This window comes from Myxine glutinosa, chromosome 4, assembly GCF_964187855.1.
Source record: "Myxine glutinosa chromosome 4, kmMyxGlut1.1, whole genome shotgun sequence".
NCBI classification, from domain to species: Eukaryota; Metazoa; Chordata; class Myxini; order Myxiniformes; family Myxinidae; genus Myxine; species Myxine glutinosa.
The window spans coordinates 74,397,986-74,417,159 of NC_136264.1; the positions used below are offsets into that span (position 1 = coordinate 74,397,986).

The 19,174-nt window shown below is 44.6% G+C and overlaps 1 protein-coding gene across 1 annotated transcript in view; it reads left to right on the top strand.

The window, feature by feature from the left end:
* The window catches only part of LOC137424800 (sodium-coupled neutral amino acid transporter 3), a 141,657-nt gene that overhangs the window by 2,610 nt on the left and 119,873 nt on the right, over nt 1-19,174 (top strand). The gene's annotated exons all lie outside the window — the stretch shown is intronic.

Sequence of the window (19,174 nt, forward strand, 5' to 3'; positions counted from 1 at the left end):
ACATGACCCACGGTGCCATCATTTTCAAACTACATGCAACAATGGTGTTAGATGACATTTGTAAAATTTCGCATCGATAGGGTAAGCGGTTTCAGTGATATAATTATTTAATATTACCCTTCAATCCAATATGGCTGCCACACCATGTGACCAACGATGTCATAAACGGAATGAGGAGGCATAACGGAATGAGGGCCGATAGGGAGAGAATGGAGCAGAGGGACAGAGACCGCAGGTTGGGCGAGAGGGTCCCACGGGTGCACGAGGAGGTAACGCGGGTCGAGAAGCACTGGTTGAACGAAGTTGAGAAAAGCACGGGTACAATGACGGGGGTAGAAATCGCGACACGGGGTTTGGAAAAGCCAGCGACCGATGAGGTAGAGGGAATTTTATTAAAGCCAACGGTCGTCGAGGTGAGTAAAGAAAAAGTGAAAGTGGGCATTGAAATTGAAGAGACCGGGGACTTAGAAAACCACTCGCGGCGGGAGGAAAAGATGGAATATGTACAAAGTCCCTGCTCAAATCATAATGATGTGCTCACTGCTCCACTGCTCCACTGGATTAAATTTGCACCATCTCTCTGGCTCCGACCTCACCCTCTCTGACCACTTAGCCATCACTCTGACCATCAACATCCCCGCCCCAACACCAAGACGTTATCGCACTATCACCTTCCGTAAGCTAAACGCACTTTCACCTACCTCATTCTCATCCACCCTCTCTGAAAAAATGTCCACTTCTCCCTTCATTGACCTCCACACCCCTTCCGACCTCACTGACTACTACAACCACACTCTCTCCTCCTGCCTTGACCAGCTTGCGCCTGTAAAAACCAAAACAGTTTCTTTCACCCATTCTGCTCCCTGGTTTACCCCTGAACTCCGCCTGATGAAAACTCGTGCTCGCCAACTTGAAAGACTCCGCAATAAAACGGGTCTCACAGTTCACTCCCAAGCCTACAAGGACCACCTACAACACTACAAAGATGCCCTCTCCCACGCCCGCTCAGCCTACTACTCTCAAATTATCCACTCTGGCTCCGGAAACCCAAAAGCACTCTTCTCGACAATAAACAAACTCCTCCGCCCCCCTGAACACCACCATCCAGTCATTCACAGTAGACAACTGCATCTCCTTCCTCTCTTTCTTCCAACGCAAAATTGACAACATCTACAACAGCTTGACGACCGCCGCACCCGCTCCCCCTCCAACCACCTGCCCCCCTTGTCCTGCCATCCCCTGTCTCGGTTCTCCCCAATCTCCCCTACTGACCTCTCTGAACTCCTCATAGGAATGAAAACTGCCACCTGCACTCTTGACCCCATCCCCTCCAGCTTTGTCAAGGCCTCCCTCCCTGCTCTCTCTCCACTTATCATTGCAACACTAAACTCCTCCCTGTCTACAGGCATCGTCCCACCTTCCCTCAAAATTGCTGCTGTTACCCCCATTCTAAAAAAACCTGGTCTAAACCCTGACACCCTAAACAACTTCAGACCCATCTCCAACCTACCCTTTCGGTCAAAAGTTTTGGAACGCGCTGTAGCCACTCAACTCAAACATCATCTCTCTGCCAATAACCTGTATGAAACATTCCAATCCGGATTCCGCTCCAACCACAGTACTGAAACTGCTCTCCTCAAAATCACCAACGACCTTCTCCTCTCCTCTGATGCTGGCAACCTCAACATTCTCGTCCTCCTCGACCTCAGCGCTGCCTTTGACACCATCGATCACACCATCCTCCTCACCCGACTTGAATCCACCGTTAACGTTACCGGCACTGCCCTCTCTTGGATTTAATCATACCTCTCTGACAGACGCCAGTTCATCTCCATCAATAACTGCAAATCCCCCACTGCTCCCCTCCCCCAAGGTGTCCCCCAAGGTTCAGTTCTTGGCCCCCTCCTCTTCATCCTTTACCTGTCCCCCCTCGGTCACTTAATCCGCCGTCATGGTCTCCAATTCCACTTTATCGCCGATGACATCCAGCTTTTCATCTCCACCAAGTCCGTCTCCACCGACACCCACTCTATCCTGACAAACTGCATCACTGAAATAAAATCCTGGCTTCAAATCAACTTCCTCCAGCTTAACTGTGATAAATCTGAAATAATCATCATTGGCCCAAAAACGCTCACAAAATCCACCCATAACTTTGCCCTCAACATCGACAGTATCCCAGTATCCACCTCCCCTCACATCCGGAATCTTGGCGTCATCTTTGACCAAACCCTTTCCTTCGACAAATACACTAAACAGATCACAAAGTCAGCCTTCTTTCACCTGAAAAACATTGCCCGTCTCCGCTCATCCCTCTCCTCCACGGCTGCAGAAACCCTCATCCACGCCTTCATCACCTCCCGTCTGGACTACTGCAATAGCCTCCTCTATGGTTCACCCTCAAAAATCACCAATAAACTCCAATACATTCAGAACTCCGCTGCCCGTCTACTCACCCATTCCCGGACCCGTGACCACATCACCCCCGTCCTTTACAAGCTTCACTGGCTCCCCATCCCCCAGAGAATCCAGTACAAAATCCTCCTCTTGACATACAAAGCCCTCCATAACCTGGCCCCATCCTACCTGGCTGACCTCCTCTCCAGACACACTCCCACCCGCAACCTCCGCTCTGCTGGTACCAACCTCCTGACCCCCTCCATCCGGACCAAATTCAGATCCTGGGGGGACAGGGCCTTCTCCATCGCTGCTCCCACCCTCTGGAACTCACTACCTCACACCATCAGAGACTCCTCCTCACTCACCACATTCAAAACATGACTAAAGACCCACCTGTTCAACACTGCATTCAACATTCAACCCACAGCATCTAACCCCTGACTATCTCTTCTCCTTCTCCCTCCTTTTGCTTTAAATATTTCCCTATTGATTCTTGTCTTTTTGCAATTGTTGTTTTCATGTATTGTTATGCATTATGTTTTCCACTCTGTCAAAGCGCCTTTGGGCTTCTGGAAAAGCGCTATACAAAATAAATGAATTATTATTATTATTATTATTCCACAACACAACGAGACATTTATTTTATTCATCCTCGCACATTGTTTCGTATCTGAAGTCTGATGTGGTGACGTCCCAATTTAGAATTTAGTTTCTTCCGTCGCGTTTCCTTGTTCTCGGTTCCGTTAATAAATATTCCTTGTTGTACATTTTACCTCCGTCTCGGGTTGAGTTAATCATTTGCAGGGAGAAGACATTGTCGGGGCCGAAAAGGTAAGCCACGGCATTTTCCCCCAATCCCCCGGCCCGTGTATCGAACCGCCATTGGATTGAATAAACGACTCCATTAAAGCTCGATTCATCCGTGGTGACGCTCGGTGTTAACAGAGCAAACCACACGACAATACATACCTGTGTTATGTTTGAATTAGATCACTTCAGCCATTCTCAAGTTGTAGACCTATTACAGACTTTGTCCTTTGACCTTTGACCTCTTGACCCCAACATCGAGTCAATTCATCTTTACATCATTCTACATAAGTGTACCAAATTTGGTCAGAATCCCATCACTGGTTCATAAGTTATCGCGGTAACAGTATTTTTTACCTAACATGACCTCTGGCCTTTGACCTTTGACCTCGTGACCCCAAAATCTAATCAGTTCATCTTTACCTCATTATACATACCTGCACCAAGTTTGACGAAGATCCCTTTAGTGGTTCTCAAGTTATCGCGGTAATGAAAACCTTTCATGGTCAAATCTGGACCTCCTCTATTTATGGGGAAAAAAATCACTATGAGCCAATGGGGATGAATGATGATGTAACATTTTGTTCGCAACACCATATGACCTTGACCTTCAACATTTATGGATCGAGTGTAAATTAAGAAAATGTGTCCCAAACAACAACTCATCGATAAAACTCAACATCATGAAAATCAGAGGAAAATTATTCAAGTATGATCAAAAAAGTGTTTTTTGTTCATTAGGTCACAAGCCGAACGAAGTAGGTTATGGACACTAATCAGATATCAGGTGCACAAATTCAGTGCAGATCCACGATTATAATGCAAGAATATCTTGGAAGGCCAAGTGGTCTATTCTTGAGGATAAAACTAATTCGAACTAGAACGGCACTCTTCAACGTCACGACATCGACTGATATGCCTCCGCCCACATTATCACATCATAATAATACTTGTATCAAGTTTGATTTAAATCCATTCACCTGTGCCCAAGTTAGCACATTTTTACCTGACATGTCCTCTGACCTTTGACCTATTGACCCCAAAATTGAATCAGTTCATGTTTACATCATTATACATACAGTACATGCACCAAGTTTTAATTTAAATCCCTTCAGCTGTTCACAAGTTCTCAAATTTTTACCTGACATGACCTCTGACCTTTGGCCTTTGACCTTGGGACCCCCAAAATCTAATCACTTCATCTTTACATCATTATACATGTCTGTACAAAGTTTGAATTAGATCCCTTTAGCCATTCTCAAGTTATAGACCTATTACAGATTTTAACCTTTGACCTCTTAAACCCAAAATCGAATCAGTTAATATTTACATCATTATAAATACTTGTACCAAGTTTGAATTAGATCATTTCCACCGTTCTCAAGTTATAGACCTATTACAGATTTGACCCTTGACCTTTGACCCTAAAATCTAATCACTTAATCTTTGCAATATTATACATACCTGTACCAAGTCTGAATTCGATCAGTTCAGCCATTCTCAAGTTATAGGCCTATTACAAATTTGATGTTTGACCTCAAAATCTAATCACTTAATCTTTACAATATTATACATATCTGTACCAAGTTTGAATTAGATCACCTCAGCCATTCTCAAGTTATAGACCTATTACAGACTTTGACCTTTGACCTTTGACCCCAAAATCTACGCACTTAAATCTTTACATTATTATACATACCTGTACTAAGTTTGAATTTGATCACTTCAGCCGTTCTCAAGTTATATACCTATTACAGACTTTGACCTTTGACCTTGCGACCCCAAAATCTAATCAGTTCATCTTTACCTCATTATACATACCTGCACCAAGTTTTACGAAGATCCCTTTAGCCGTTCGCAAGTTACCGCAGTAACGAAAACCTATCATGGACGGACGTTCGGACGGACGAACAGCCAGACGTAGGGGAGATGCAGGTTAGTTGATACACTTTTCAGTTATGTTGGCCTATAATGAAGACTGTTAGCTCGACAGGATTCATGAATTGTCCAAAAGAAATATCAGGGTCTTGTACATATCTGTGAAGCATGCCAGATCCGCTGCATTATCAAACTTGGAATGGTGGCTCACAAAAAGCTGTTTGTCAAACGTATCATCTGACCTGGCCAAGTGGGTTAGTTGATACACCTTGGTAGGTTAGATGATACATGGTGAATGAGTTAGATGATACATCGATTTACATGGTGAATGAGTTAGATGATACATCGATTTACATGGTATTTCTGCCAATGGTAACAAATTAGCATGCACATAATTACAGATACACATCAAACTAGGGTACATACCATCATTTCTGTATAATATTTGTACTTTTTTTTTTTTTTTGTTGTATACAAGATCGAGGCTCGTGAAAGAGCGAACATTAATCACACAGAAAGACAAACAGACACACAAAACAAATAACATCGGGAGCGGTAGACAAGATGGGGAGAGAGGGGGAAGGACACAAACACAACATTTGAGAGCAGGGACCGAGAGACATGGAGACATCGAGAGAACTGTGGGAGGGAGAGGGCTTTGGGGGGAAGGCATGGGAAGGGGGGGGGGGGGGGGGTGGGAGAGGTATAAAACATATGGACACTGCCAAGACTTCCAGGAAAGAAGTTGGAATTTCAAACAAGGTGGATCTGGGGTGAATTAGTGGGGGTAGAGTCAATTAGTGGGGGTAGAGTAATGGTATTTTCAGAGTCAATGAGCACTGTTAATTAAAGCTGTTTGTTATGCTTTATTAAATTATTTTAGTTAATTAAAGTATTTATTCAGTTGTATACCTGCTATGTACACATAGGTAATGTGAAGTATATCTAACAATAGGGCTAAAGGTTAAGTTAGAGAGAAAAAAAAGATCTGCCAAACAAATGAATCGGAAAGCATCAAATATCAGGAAAGGAACAAGATTCACAACTCAGATGGACACAACTCTTATATTCTAAAGATGTACAGTGTAGGCTATATAGGCCTACATATATTATGATGTATGAAGCCCAGTTACAAATGGCTTCAGCATTGTCTTGTAAAAAAATCAATCATGAATGGGTTCGTTGATACAGGTCAGTAGGGTTAGTTGATACGCATATCAACTAACCTACTCAGACTGTATCATCTAACCCATCCATGGGTTTTTTGCAACACATGTTGCCCACATGCTTAGGTGTATTATCCTGGCAATCAAAGCAGCGTAGGCTGAAGGCCACTTTCACAAGGTATTATCAACCAATGAGAACTCCTGTGAAATCTATGTAGTATGATCACAATACATGATCTTACCTTTTGTTGGCGTTTTTACTCAGGAGGACACAAATCAGGTTTTTTGGAGAATCACACCCTTTCTTTGTCTGTAACTTCTTGACCTACTTATCAATGATATGTAATGCAACTAGCTAACAACAGAGGGCAGCATTTACACAAGTTTCATTTTCTGAGGGCTAGGAGGAAGGTTGTATCAACTAACCTACTGTATCAACTAACCTGCCTCTCCCCTACAACCTGAAAACATAATGCCTCTGGTGACTTCGTCGGTGGAGGCATAAAAACATTTTCCATAATAGAGTAATTATGTCTCTTCTATTGGAATTGCAGATGGTGGTTTGCAAACTGAGCCTCAAGGGTGGTGTACAGAAGCTTTTTATAAAAATAACAATAAATACAAGATGTAGGGAGGTGAAATTCTCTGCACGTGATATGCAAAGTGTGCAGAGAGTATAACGACTGTTCATTTACGTCCGTAGGATGTCTAATAAATAAAGAAGATATAAGCACACCTGCCACTAGGCTGAGGCTTCAGACTTTGACACGTTCACGAGGCTGCACCATCGAATAAACTGTTCCAACTCGTCATACTTGACAGACTTTTTACTCGTATTGCATATTCATTGTATTGAGACTATATTGTATATTGATAACAACAGCTTTTTACTAGTATATTTATAACAACCCTCACGGCTCACACTTTCTCCTCCCTCTCCCCCCATACTCCACGCAATATGATTAATTGTAAATATCACTTAAAAAGTTTATTTTATACTTACCATGTGCATTCACAAACCACAGATACAGTGTATTTAGAAAGTATTCAGACCCCTTCACTTTTTTCACATTTTGTTATGTTGCAGCCTTATGCTGAAATCGTTTAAATTCGTTTTTCCCCTCATCAATCTACACTCAATACCCCATAATGACAAAGAGAAAACAGGATTTTAGAAAGTTTTGCAAATTTATTAAAAAGAAAAAACTGAAATATCACATTGACATAAGTATTCATACCCTTTGCTATGACACTTGAAATTTAGCTCAGGTGCCTCCCATTTCTCTTGATCATCTTTGAGATGTTTCTACACCTTGATTGGGGTCCACCTGTGGTAAATTCAATTGATTGGACATGATTTGGAAAGGCACACACCTGTCTATATAAGGTCTCACAGCTGACAATGCATATCAGAGCAAAAACCAAGCCATGAGGTCGAAGGAACTGCCTGCAGAGCTCAGAGACAGGATTGTGTCGATGCACAGATCTGGGGAAGCCGACAAAAAAATCTCTGCTGCATTGAAGGTCCCCAAGAGCACAGCGGCCTCCATAATTCTTAAATGGAAGAAGTTTGGAACAACCAGGACTCTTCCTAGAGCTGGCCCTCCGGCCAAACTGAGCAATCGGGGGAGAAGGGCCTTGGTAAGAGAGGTGACCAAGAACTGGATGGTCACTCTGGCTGAGCTCCAGAGATCCTGTGTGGAGATAGGAGAAACTTCCAGAAAGACAACCATCACTGCAACACTCCACCGATCTGGGCTTTATGGCAGAGTGGCCAGACGGAAGCTAAACAGTTCAATCTTGGTTTCATCAGACCACAGAATCTTGTTTCTCACAGTCTGAGAGTCCTTTTGGTGCTTTTTTGCAAACTCCAAGCGGGCTTTCATGTGTCTTTCACTGAGGAGAGGCTTCCGTCTGGCCACTCCGCCATAAAGCTTGTTCTATCTAGTGCATCCTTCCTACGTGAATCACTGGCAATAAGCTGTGTGTATTTTCACGTCTTGAAGATGTCCTTTCTCGAAGAGTTGGTAGCCATTACTCGGTAATATTGCTTGGAAACATCTTTCCAAAAATTGCAGATGTCCATTAATATATCACCAATCCTGCCATAATCACAAGAGGCATTGTAGCAAGGTTCAAAGTCCACTCCCTGGCAGCAATCTGGCAGCGATCCACTGGCTGGCAGCGATCCGTTGAAGGTTTGGGTAGCACACGCCCGTCCACTCAGGGATCTGGGTCAATGAACTTTCTGAGATAGAATGAACTTTCTGAGCTGGAATAAACTTTCAAACCTGTCTCCCTCCTCTAAAACCTGGCGATGCTCAGGTGTATTCAAGTCTGTATCAGGTTTATGCTCCACCTCTACCCCTTCCATCACTTCAAATGCGACTACAGGCAACTCCGCTTGTGAGAAGGCCGCATACCTCAATTCTGTGTTTGCTTCAAATTTGTGTGTCCTCAATCCCTCTCTCTCTACCCATTCTTCCCAGTCGTACCCTGCTGCTCATGAACTCTGTCTTTTGCACCTGAGAAGGTGCAGTAGTTTCTGTCAACCCTCGACTCTGATTTGACAACTGTACTGGATGGCATAAGCTCATGAGTCTCAAAAAGCTCCTCTGCTGCTCTTGTACTTCCTGTCTCTACCCTTTTCATCCATTTGCCCTAGGTTATTTCCATCTGAATGGAAATCAGTCAACATCACTGCAGTACATAAACACGGTGCAAAAACGGATCCCTTCAACTTCAGGCCTATCAGCTTACTTCCAATCATCAGTGAGGCCATTGAATCCAACAATCCTTCCTTTTCCTTCCTTTTCTAAAACGGCCTCATCCCAGATCATGAATTCAGATTCAGACCCAGTCACTCCATGTTGGGTCAAGGTCAGATTAGGTTTAAGGTCAAAAAAGGTCAAGGCCTTGGCTCAAGGCTTCTTCTACTCTCCCAACAATGGATGGAAGCCCTCAATGTCAGACATGAGATCAGGAGCGTCTCTCTGGACATATCTCTAGCTTTTGATACAGTCTGGCATCCCGCCTTGCTCTCCAAACTCTCTGTCTGTGGCATCCAAGGCCAACTCCACACATGAATTACTGACATCCTCTACTCTTGTAGCGTGTGGCACTCAACGGAATCCTTTCATCTCCTTTCCCTGTCCAGGCTGGAGTTCCCCAAGGCAGTGTTCTGGGCCCAGTCCTATTCCTGATCTTCATCAATGATCTCTCTGACTCACTAGAAAATCCTCTTTATCTGTTTGCTGATGACTCCACCCTCTGCTGTGACATCCCTCTTCCTTCAGACAGGCTGCAGCCTCTTCCATCATCTCTTCAGACCTTGACAAAATCACAAGCTGGTCAAACACTTGGAACATGTCTTTTAATCCAGAGAAATATTACGCCATCACTGTTTCTCTCTGAAAGGACTGTGTGGCAAACCCTGCTTTCTACTTTCTTAACAATTCCCTTGAGGAAGTTCAGTCATTCAAACTCCTCAGTCTTACTATCAGCCAAGGTCTTTCTTGGGCAAACCAAATTTCTAAGTTGGCCTCCAAAGCCAGTCAATGACTGTGTATCCTACATCATGCAAAGTCCTTCCTTGGGACACCGGAAGTCCTATCCAACTGACAAAGCCTTCATCTGTAGCTTGATGGGGTACATTAAACATATCCCCTATGGACTGGCGACCCTGCCTCACAAATTGCTCAGATTCACACATGGAAACCAAGGCCTTCAAGATCATTGGAATCTCCTGCAATGAAGCTGTGTCTATGGGCTTATTACTTCGCCATCACAGACAGGTTGGTTGTCTCTGTCTTCTACCGCCTCCTTTATGGTCTTGCACCCTCTGCCCTTTCTGTGCTTTGTCCACTATTAACCCTCTTCTTATAAAACTCCCAAAATCCAGAATCACTCCTCTTCTCCACTCATTTGTTCCTCTTTCTCCCACCTATGCAACTAACTTCCACATGTGTAATTATCGGGAATGCCTTTCATGGTGGTTGTATTCCCCAATGCAAGTTGAGGGCCAAATCTTCCCCATTTTTCCCTGCTGCCTGGATTCGACAGGGCAGCGCGGTCATGGTCAGAGTGCCGATCGGTTCCCATGGACCAGCCTTTTCCCTCTTGTCTCTGTCTCTTCTCTCTCTAACTCTATCATGGCCCTGACTTCGTGAAGGCGGGTGTACACCATCCTGAATGTGGGGCATCTCTGGGTTGCTCCCTGGGACATTGATCAGCTGTCTCCGTGCTGTAGCCTTGTTAGAGAGAACTGTCTGGGGCATAGAACCACAACAACAACAACTTCCACATCTTCCCCCATTACCTGGACATCCACCATATTATATTTTATTTAAATTGAATGCTTCCCAAATGTGATTTAAGCACAAATTAGGGATATCAAAAATTTAATTGGGGTGTCTGCCTATCCCAAGCTCCTGTATATCCACACTCCTAACAAAAATTGTTGCGTCAGAGGCTCACAAGTGTGATATGCCTCTGCGCCGAGACCTATGGTCCTGTGAACAGCCGAACAATCTTTTAACTTACTATCCACCACGCTGTGATGGTTAACTGTGGCGGCGTACTCTCCCCCACTGTGTACCCGATTTAAAAAATGTTGGGTTTAAGTATACGGGAAAACTTGATACAAAGCCTCGCTAAAGATATAGGTTTTATTGATAAACAAGACAGAAAGTCTAACAGCGGCGGAGCCGGGCTTGTTTGATACTTTAGTTGAAGAGGATAGTATGACCTGGGTGGAGATACCAGTTAGCAAATAATGTAAGTATTGTCACGCAACCGCCGAAATTATATCAGGCGATCGCGGATGCCGATCACGAAGGCTTTAACTCCGAGGCGGAAGCTCAATGGCGGATTCCCCAAAAAAACACCTAAGCGCGCGGAATGGAGGGAAGCGGCGCAAGTCCTCGCAGTCTTAACTGTGAAATCAACCACCCGGTAAACTGCGTTCAGATATATGTACAAAAAGTAATATAAGGGTTTATTGAATAACAGGCAGGGACAGGAAAATACGCGCCGGTAATGAACTATTCTAAATCGGAATCCCACACACCAGATATCAAAAAACGAGACGAGGGGATATGAATACCAAAGAAACGTCTTTTATGTCAAGTGTATACGCGGAGCTCGGCTTATCTGTCTCGTCGTTGGCTTCGGCTGCTGTCCACCATGGCCCCGATGCACCCACGAGGCCTTGCTCCAAGCTCCGATCCTCTTGCCGCCCACGAGGTCCGTGCACCAATCTCCAGGGCACCCAACGCAGGCCAGCGGCTTCACACAAGGTCGATCCCCACAGGAAGCATGAAAAGACAGGAACGGGGAGAACGCAGGTGTGACTGCACGTCTCGTCCTTCCAACTCGCTTCTCAATTGCTCACTGCCAAACTGCGCTCTGCAAAACCAACTCTCAACCATGAATCCAACTGCTCTGGACTGCCTCGAAAATGGCACTCGGCTCTCGGTATAGCCTCGGCCGGTGACGTCAGCATTGGCGCACTGCTCTGCCAATCAGAGCCTCCACTGACTCGCCCCTGTGCATGCCCACTGCGTCACTCCAACTCTCGTCCCCTACTCTGTGGTCCTTGTGTTATAGCACGTGCTATGCGAGGTGGATAGGCCTCTCGGAGGTGTAAATGGTGGCGGCCAATTGTGGCGGTGTTCTAGCCTGATTTCTTCCTTAGTCATGTCAGGGGGAAGGGCATCATTTATGTTGTGCTAATGGTCCTAACTAATGTTTAAGTGGTGTGCAGTGCCAAAATGGACTAAGGTTTGGCTACCAGGTGAGACATACAAGGGCTCTACTCATTATTCCCTACTCTACCTAACACACAAATCTCCTGGTAGATTCACAATCATACATCTTAACCCGACAAACGCCTAAACATGACTTATTACAGGTAGATTCCCTATCGCGACATCTCGAAGCATGTTACCTACTCAGATCTACTCTGCTCTACATATATCACCACCCAAATTCGTAACAGTATTAAATTAATTTTGAATCACTACATCACTGCTCTTGCAGGGAAAATGGCCTTAAAATGCCTGTTGTTGTTGTATTAAATTAATTTTGAAGTACTCTAAGTCTCTAAGCTGTCTGTCACCATGGAAGTGAAGAGATTGCATTGAGATACTGGTTTGGACTATACATTGGTCAGTTAGTCAACAGTATCAAAGTGACATCAGCACCATCCCGACACGCACCGTGTGTGTGTTACAGAAAGAGGTGTTTTACAGCGGCCGGAGTGCAAATCCTGCCACCAACCTCCTTGAGAGAGGACCCAGTGAGTTGGTACTCTTTTTGCCGACCTCCGATGGATGACAGGCTGAGTCAACCCCACCTGGTGTTAATTCAACAGCTGACCAGGATTCAAACTCAGGACCCTAGGATCCTAAGCCCTCCACCCTAACCGTAAAGCCAACACCAGGCTTAGGGTGGTTGGAGGCAGTCATAAGAAAACCTTCAATGTTTGAAGAGCTCTTAATCAAAGTTTTAATTATATATGATCTGGGGGGTATGCACCGTCCTTACAGCCATGACAACATGACGACATTTTATTTGATAGATGACTTGGCAATTAACTTGATTTTATATCGATATCTTGGAGGCATACTTTCCTATGAATTTTGTTATAGAAATCAAATATCACACAATATAGATCTTGATTGTGTAGTCTTAAGTGTTGTGTTCATAAATTTCATGAAAAACTAGAAACATATGCTTCCAATGGGAGTGTAATATCCCCTTCCTCTGGCAGGGGTCAGTGAAGAACTTGCACGATGTCACATGAATAGTGCAACATTGCAAGTCATCCGACTTGTAATACCCTCTCCCACCACTATCTTGTGACGCTATACGGTACATATTGTTATGAATTTTAAGGTCGAGTGATATATAGATCAGGTAGATCTGTATAGGTATCATGCTCTGATTATCGTGATAGTGAACCCCACATGTAATAAGTTTGTTTAGGCGGTTTGTTTGCGTAAGTGTATCTTTGTGATCATACAAGGATGATCCTTGTGATAACTAGAGTAGGTAGGGATTATGCTAATTCCCCTGTTCGTGAGACCTGTGATTTATCCATTGTCTCGTATGGCAACGCACATAGACACTAGGCAGGCCCATTAGTTACACCACACACACACACTACTTAAATTCCCCTCCACAATAATAATGGAAACCCACCCGGAAGCCAGTTTGGGCGCTGCCGTGAACCACACTGTGGGGAAACACACATCGGAGCAAACAGGCCAAAAGCCACGCCCTGGAGAACAGGGATTGGCCGGAACAAAGCAAGAAGCAGCTCGCTGAGTGGTGAAGTAAGAGCAAGGGAAGCGACGTACTGATTGGCCACCGACCGATGGGATGGGGAGGAGAGCGCGAAGCGCTCGGGCAATTGTGAGGGACTGACGTCAGAAGAACATTCTAGTGGTTGAGAGGCGACGGACTGATTGGTAGGGAGGACCGGTGACGTGAGAACCCGAGCGATGAAAGCACTCGCTGGCCGGCATTTTGCCCCTTCTCGTTCTGGATCTCTCTTGTTCTGGACATTCTCCCTGCGCTTGACGTTACCCCTTGCGTTCTTGACCCTGGACCCTTGCTTGTTGGGCAACGACGGAGGGTGGAGAGACGGTGTGGCGCTGATGAATCTGCGTTCACGTGCGGGACCTTGCGAGCGATCGCACGAGGACACGAGGCTTGCCGCTGCAGTGTATGCTGGCCTAGCAGCGTGGAACGAGAGGTTCGCGCCAACGACGCCACGCCTTGGGGAAGGGCGGCCTTCCTCCCGCCAACACCAGAGCCGCGTCTGGACTGTGTGCTTGAGCCTGACGATCCCTGACACGCCAGCCAATCGAGCTAAGCCCACACACACACACACACACACACACACACACACACACACACACACACACACACACACACACACACACACACACACACAATGGTTCTTTTCATTTAATAATCCTTTCGTCCGTGTGTACGTCTGGTGTGGGAGCGCTCCACTTTTAGACATTAATTTAACCGGCGCGTTTCATTGTTCTCGGATTCCGTTTAATAAACCTGTTATTTTTGTACATTTTAATTCCGTTCCCGCTTGAGTTAATTTCCCCAGGATTGAAGGCTGTCGTCGGGATCTGTGAGGTAAGTTAATTTCAGCATCCTCACTCTCCACCTCATGCTCACCTTCCTCCTCATCCTCACCCTCCTGCTCCTTATCCTCCTCTCTCCCCGCGTGCATGAACTCTGCCATATTTGAGTGGAACGCCTTCGGAGTTAAAGCTTGCTCGGCTAATCTGTTTCCTGGTAAAGATTTTAATCGCCAGGAACGCGACAATATTTAGATAATTTGCGTCCACCCCTCTCCCGCAACCCCGCGACTATGATTTTTCTTTCCCGGGCACACCGCAAGTACAACAGGAACGGCAATCGGTAGAGAGCATACCTCCGCCAGGTTGAATAGTTTATGTTTTGTTTCCATTGATAGGGCGGATCTGGATTCGGATCTCAAAAAAAATCTAATCAGCTTGTTCTTTTCATCTACCCAACCAATTGACCTAGTTTTGTCATAATCTATCCACAACTATTTGAAATATCATGCTACGTATCATTTTGGTCTTATCATTCAATGGTGAAAAATCACTTAAATTTTTTTTTTAACTCTCGTATCCAGATCTGGATTCAGATCTTCACCAAAATCGAATCGAGTTGTCCTTGTCAGACACCCAACCAGTCCACCAAATTTCATCCAAATCCGTCCTCAACTTTTTGAGATATCCTGCTATATATCATTTTTGGCTCTATTTCTCAATGGTGAAGAATCACTTTAAAAATTTGCGGATCCGGATCTTCACCAAAATCTAAGCAATTCGTCCTTGTCACACACCCAACCTGTCCACCAAATTTCATCCAAATCCAACCTCAACTTTTTGAGATATCCTGCTCACAGACAAACAGACAGATAAACAGACAGACAGTGGTGAAGACATAACCTCGGTCCACCTTCGGCTGTGGAGGTAAAAATGGAAACCAGAGAAACACATCAACAGTGTGGTAGGACACAACAGAGGGTCATTTGGGGGGAGAGTGGGGGGGGGGGGGGAGGGCGGACAGAGGGTGAACAAGCTGGATAAAAATGAATGACGTTTCATTTAGTTATTTGGGGTTTTTTCGGGAGAAAAAGGAAGACAGGAAGGAAGGTGATTTGAGGCAGAGTGAAAACGACGATTGTGACAAATGGTTGAGAAAAGGAAAGCGTACGGAAGGAGTGAATGAGCAAGCAGACGTGCCAGGCAAATGGCCAACAAAGAATGAAATGGACCATCAAAACCTGACGTAAGAGGGCTTATTTTCTTTTAGATATTAAACAATATGAAGTATATGGAAGGAAATGGAACGAGGGAGGGAATAGGATGGCGAGAAACGATGGGAGGAAAGAATTATCAACGGGTGTTCCAGTTCATGGAAAAATGGGTTGACCTAACAAGCCGAGGAAGAAAAGATCAGAATAACTATCGAGGCATGCAAATGATATGACAAACAAAAGTGGATAACAATCGATGGCAATATAGACTGCTGGAAACCGGAAAATCCAACCAGAAAGAAAACAAGCAGGCCACTCGGAGAAGAGAAGCGAAGAAAAGTTGCCACCACCGGAAACTGAAAAGCTTAAAATTAGCCAGCAACCAAATCAGCAACGTGGGATAAAATGAAATCCAGAGCAAGACTATAATTACGATTGAGAATATCTACCATGTTGACGCGGACTAAAACTAGAACAGCACTCGGTAGAGATCATACCTCCACCGGGTGATCAGTTTACGTTTTGTATCCACTGATAGCCCGGATCTGGATCCGGACCTGAAGCAATATCTAATCGGCTTGTTCTTGTCACCTGCACAACTCATCCACCTAGTTTATTCATAGCTCGTCCATAACCTTTTAAAATAACATCTTACATATCGCTTTTCACTTGATCTCTCAATGGTGAAGAATCACTTTAAAAATTAAATAATTCTCATATCCGAATCCATATTCAGATCTTCACCAAAATCTCATCGATTTGTTACGTGCTCCTCCCCGACCCCCTGGTCACGGTGTACCTCCGAGCCCCGAGAGGAGCCACGGCAGAAAAATATGTTATTCCATGTCAAAAATCAATATTGAAACCACACCAATGGTTATCAACAAACAAATAATGTGTTAACAATCACACAAGAATAACGGTACAACAAAAATGGCAATCAGAAGTACAATCAACACATCTTATGATGGTACCATCAGCTAGGATAAGATAACTCACTGTGCTCCAAGTGAGTGAAAAGAACACTCCCCAATGTCTCTATAGCTCAAAGGTGATCCCCTCCAGCGAGTGTCAGAGCGATATCGAATCGAAACCTGAACCCCGTTCAGATGACGGGCTCAGTCACACCGCCAAAACAGCTCACAGGCGTAGGCGGCCGAAGTGGCATAAAGAGTCACGTGGTCCAAAACCATGTCAGGCAAACTCACGGAGGAATGGGAAATCCAAAGGCGCCCTCCAGATATGAACGTTCACTGTTCAGTCGGCGAACCGCAAATTAATCTTCAAACTCCGCGTTGCGCACACACATCCCCGACAGACGACAGGAGGGTGACAGAACTGATGCGTAGCAAAGACCTTTTACGATGAACAAAGCGCGAGGGTCCAAAATGGCCGACGGCTCGTACTTGAGTCGAAACGACCCGGCGATGATTCGTCAGAATCCCAACGCCAAACCTGACCATGCAGGTTTTAGCAATCCCAGCGATAACACCTATCGCAGGAATTCCTTTCAAGGAAACTCAAAGTTCACTCACGACTTTCGTTCGACAACGCTCGCTCCGGTGCTTGAAGTGACCAGCTTCTTGTCCGACTTTTGCCCCGCCTTCGTTTCTCTCCTCCTCTTCTTCTTCTTCCGGCTCCCGATCCGGCTTCCTGTCTCTTTTTAACATTAACGCTTTTATCCTTTGCAAACAGTTCATGAACAATAAACCTTTTGAAGACAATAATAGTACATAGAATCAGAAATATTTCAAGTGGATGAAAATCACAACAACGGAAGTGACGAATCCATAACAGATTCTTCCTTGTCACACACCCAACCTATCCACCAAGTTTCGTCCAAATCCGTCCACAACATTTTGAGATATCCTGCTATGTATCGTTTTTGGCCCTATCTCCCAATGGTGAAGAATCACTTAAAAATTAAATATTTCTTGTAGCCGAATCCATATTCAGATCTTCACCAAAATCTCATCGATTCTTCCTTGTCAGACACCCAACCTCTACACCAAGTTCCGTCCAAACCCGTCCATAACGTTTTGAGATATCCTGTTATGTATCGTTTTTGTCCCTATCTCCCAATGGTGAAGAATCACTTTAAAAATTCTAGTAGCCGGATCCGAATCTGGATCTTCATCAAAATCTAATCATTTCGTCCTTGGCACATCCGAGTGCCATTCTACTTTGTTCTCTTTAGCCAAGTGTCGCTCCATGAGTGATTTTTCATTTGTTTGTTTGTTTGTTTGTGCACAAGATATCTCAAAAAGTTGTGCACGGATTTGGACGAAACGTTGTGGACAAGTTGTGTGTGTGACAAGGACTAATCGATTCAATTTTGGTGAAGATCCGGATCCGGATCCGGCTACTAGAATTTTTAACGTCATTCTTCACCATTGAGAGGTCGGGCTAAAACCAACATATAGCAGGATATCTGAAAAAGTTGTGCACGGATTTGGACGAAACTTTGTGGACAGGTTGGGTGTGTCACAAGGATGATTTTATTCCATTTTGGTGAAGATCTGAATATGGATTCGGATATGAGAATTATTAGATACTAGGGCATGCCCGTACTATATATATATCTAAAATTATATCCCCCCCCTCTATTTACATGGAATGGTTTGGTCCATTCGCAAAGCCAAAGGCAAAGCGAACGGCTTGCGAGTACGGTGACAATCCCCCCCCTCTATTTACATCAAATGGTTTGGTCCATTCGCAACGACCACAGAACCCCCCCCTCTATTTACATGAAATGGTTTGGTCCATTCGCAACGCCAAAGCGAACGGCGAACGGCTAAATCGCCATAGCTCGGTAACTACTTGTCCGATTAATATGAAACCTTGAAAAGGCACATCCTCGGGTCCCCAGCAATATACCTGGCAAGTTTCAAGTATATCGGACCCGTGGTTGTCGAGAAACAGCGGTCACAGACAAACACACAGACATACACACATACACACACACACATACACACACACACACACACACACACACACACACACACACACACACACACACACACACACACAGATTACTGGAATTATAGATAGATTTAACGTCATTCTTCACCATTGAGAGGTAGGGCTAAAACCAACATGTAGCAGGATATCTCAAAAAGTTATGGATGTATTTGGACGAAACTTGGTGGACAGGTTGTGTGTGTGACAAGGAAGAATCGATTCGATTTTGGTGAACATCTGAATATGGATTCGGATATGAGAATTATTAAAATTTTAAAGTGATTCTTCACCATTGAGTAACAGGGTTAAAACCAACATAAAGCAGGATATCTCAAAAAGTTACGGATGGATTTGGACGAAACTTGGTGGAGAGGTTGGGTGTGTGACAAGGAAGAATCGATTAGATTTTGGTGAAGATCCGGATCCGGCTAGTAGAATTTTAAAAGTGATTCTTCACCGTTGGGAGATAGGGCCAAAAACGATACATAGCAGGATATTTCAAAAAGTTGTGGACGGATGATTTTGATTCAATGTGATTCTGTATTGTGATTTTCTGGTCTACTCCGGGATACAAAACGTAAACTGTTCACCTGGTGGAGGTATGCTCTCTACTGAGTGCCGTTCTAGTTGAAAATATTGTGAT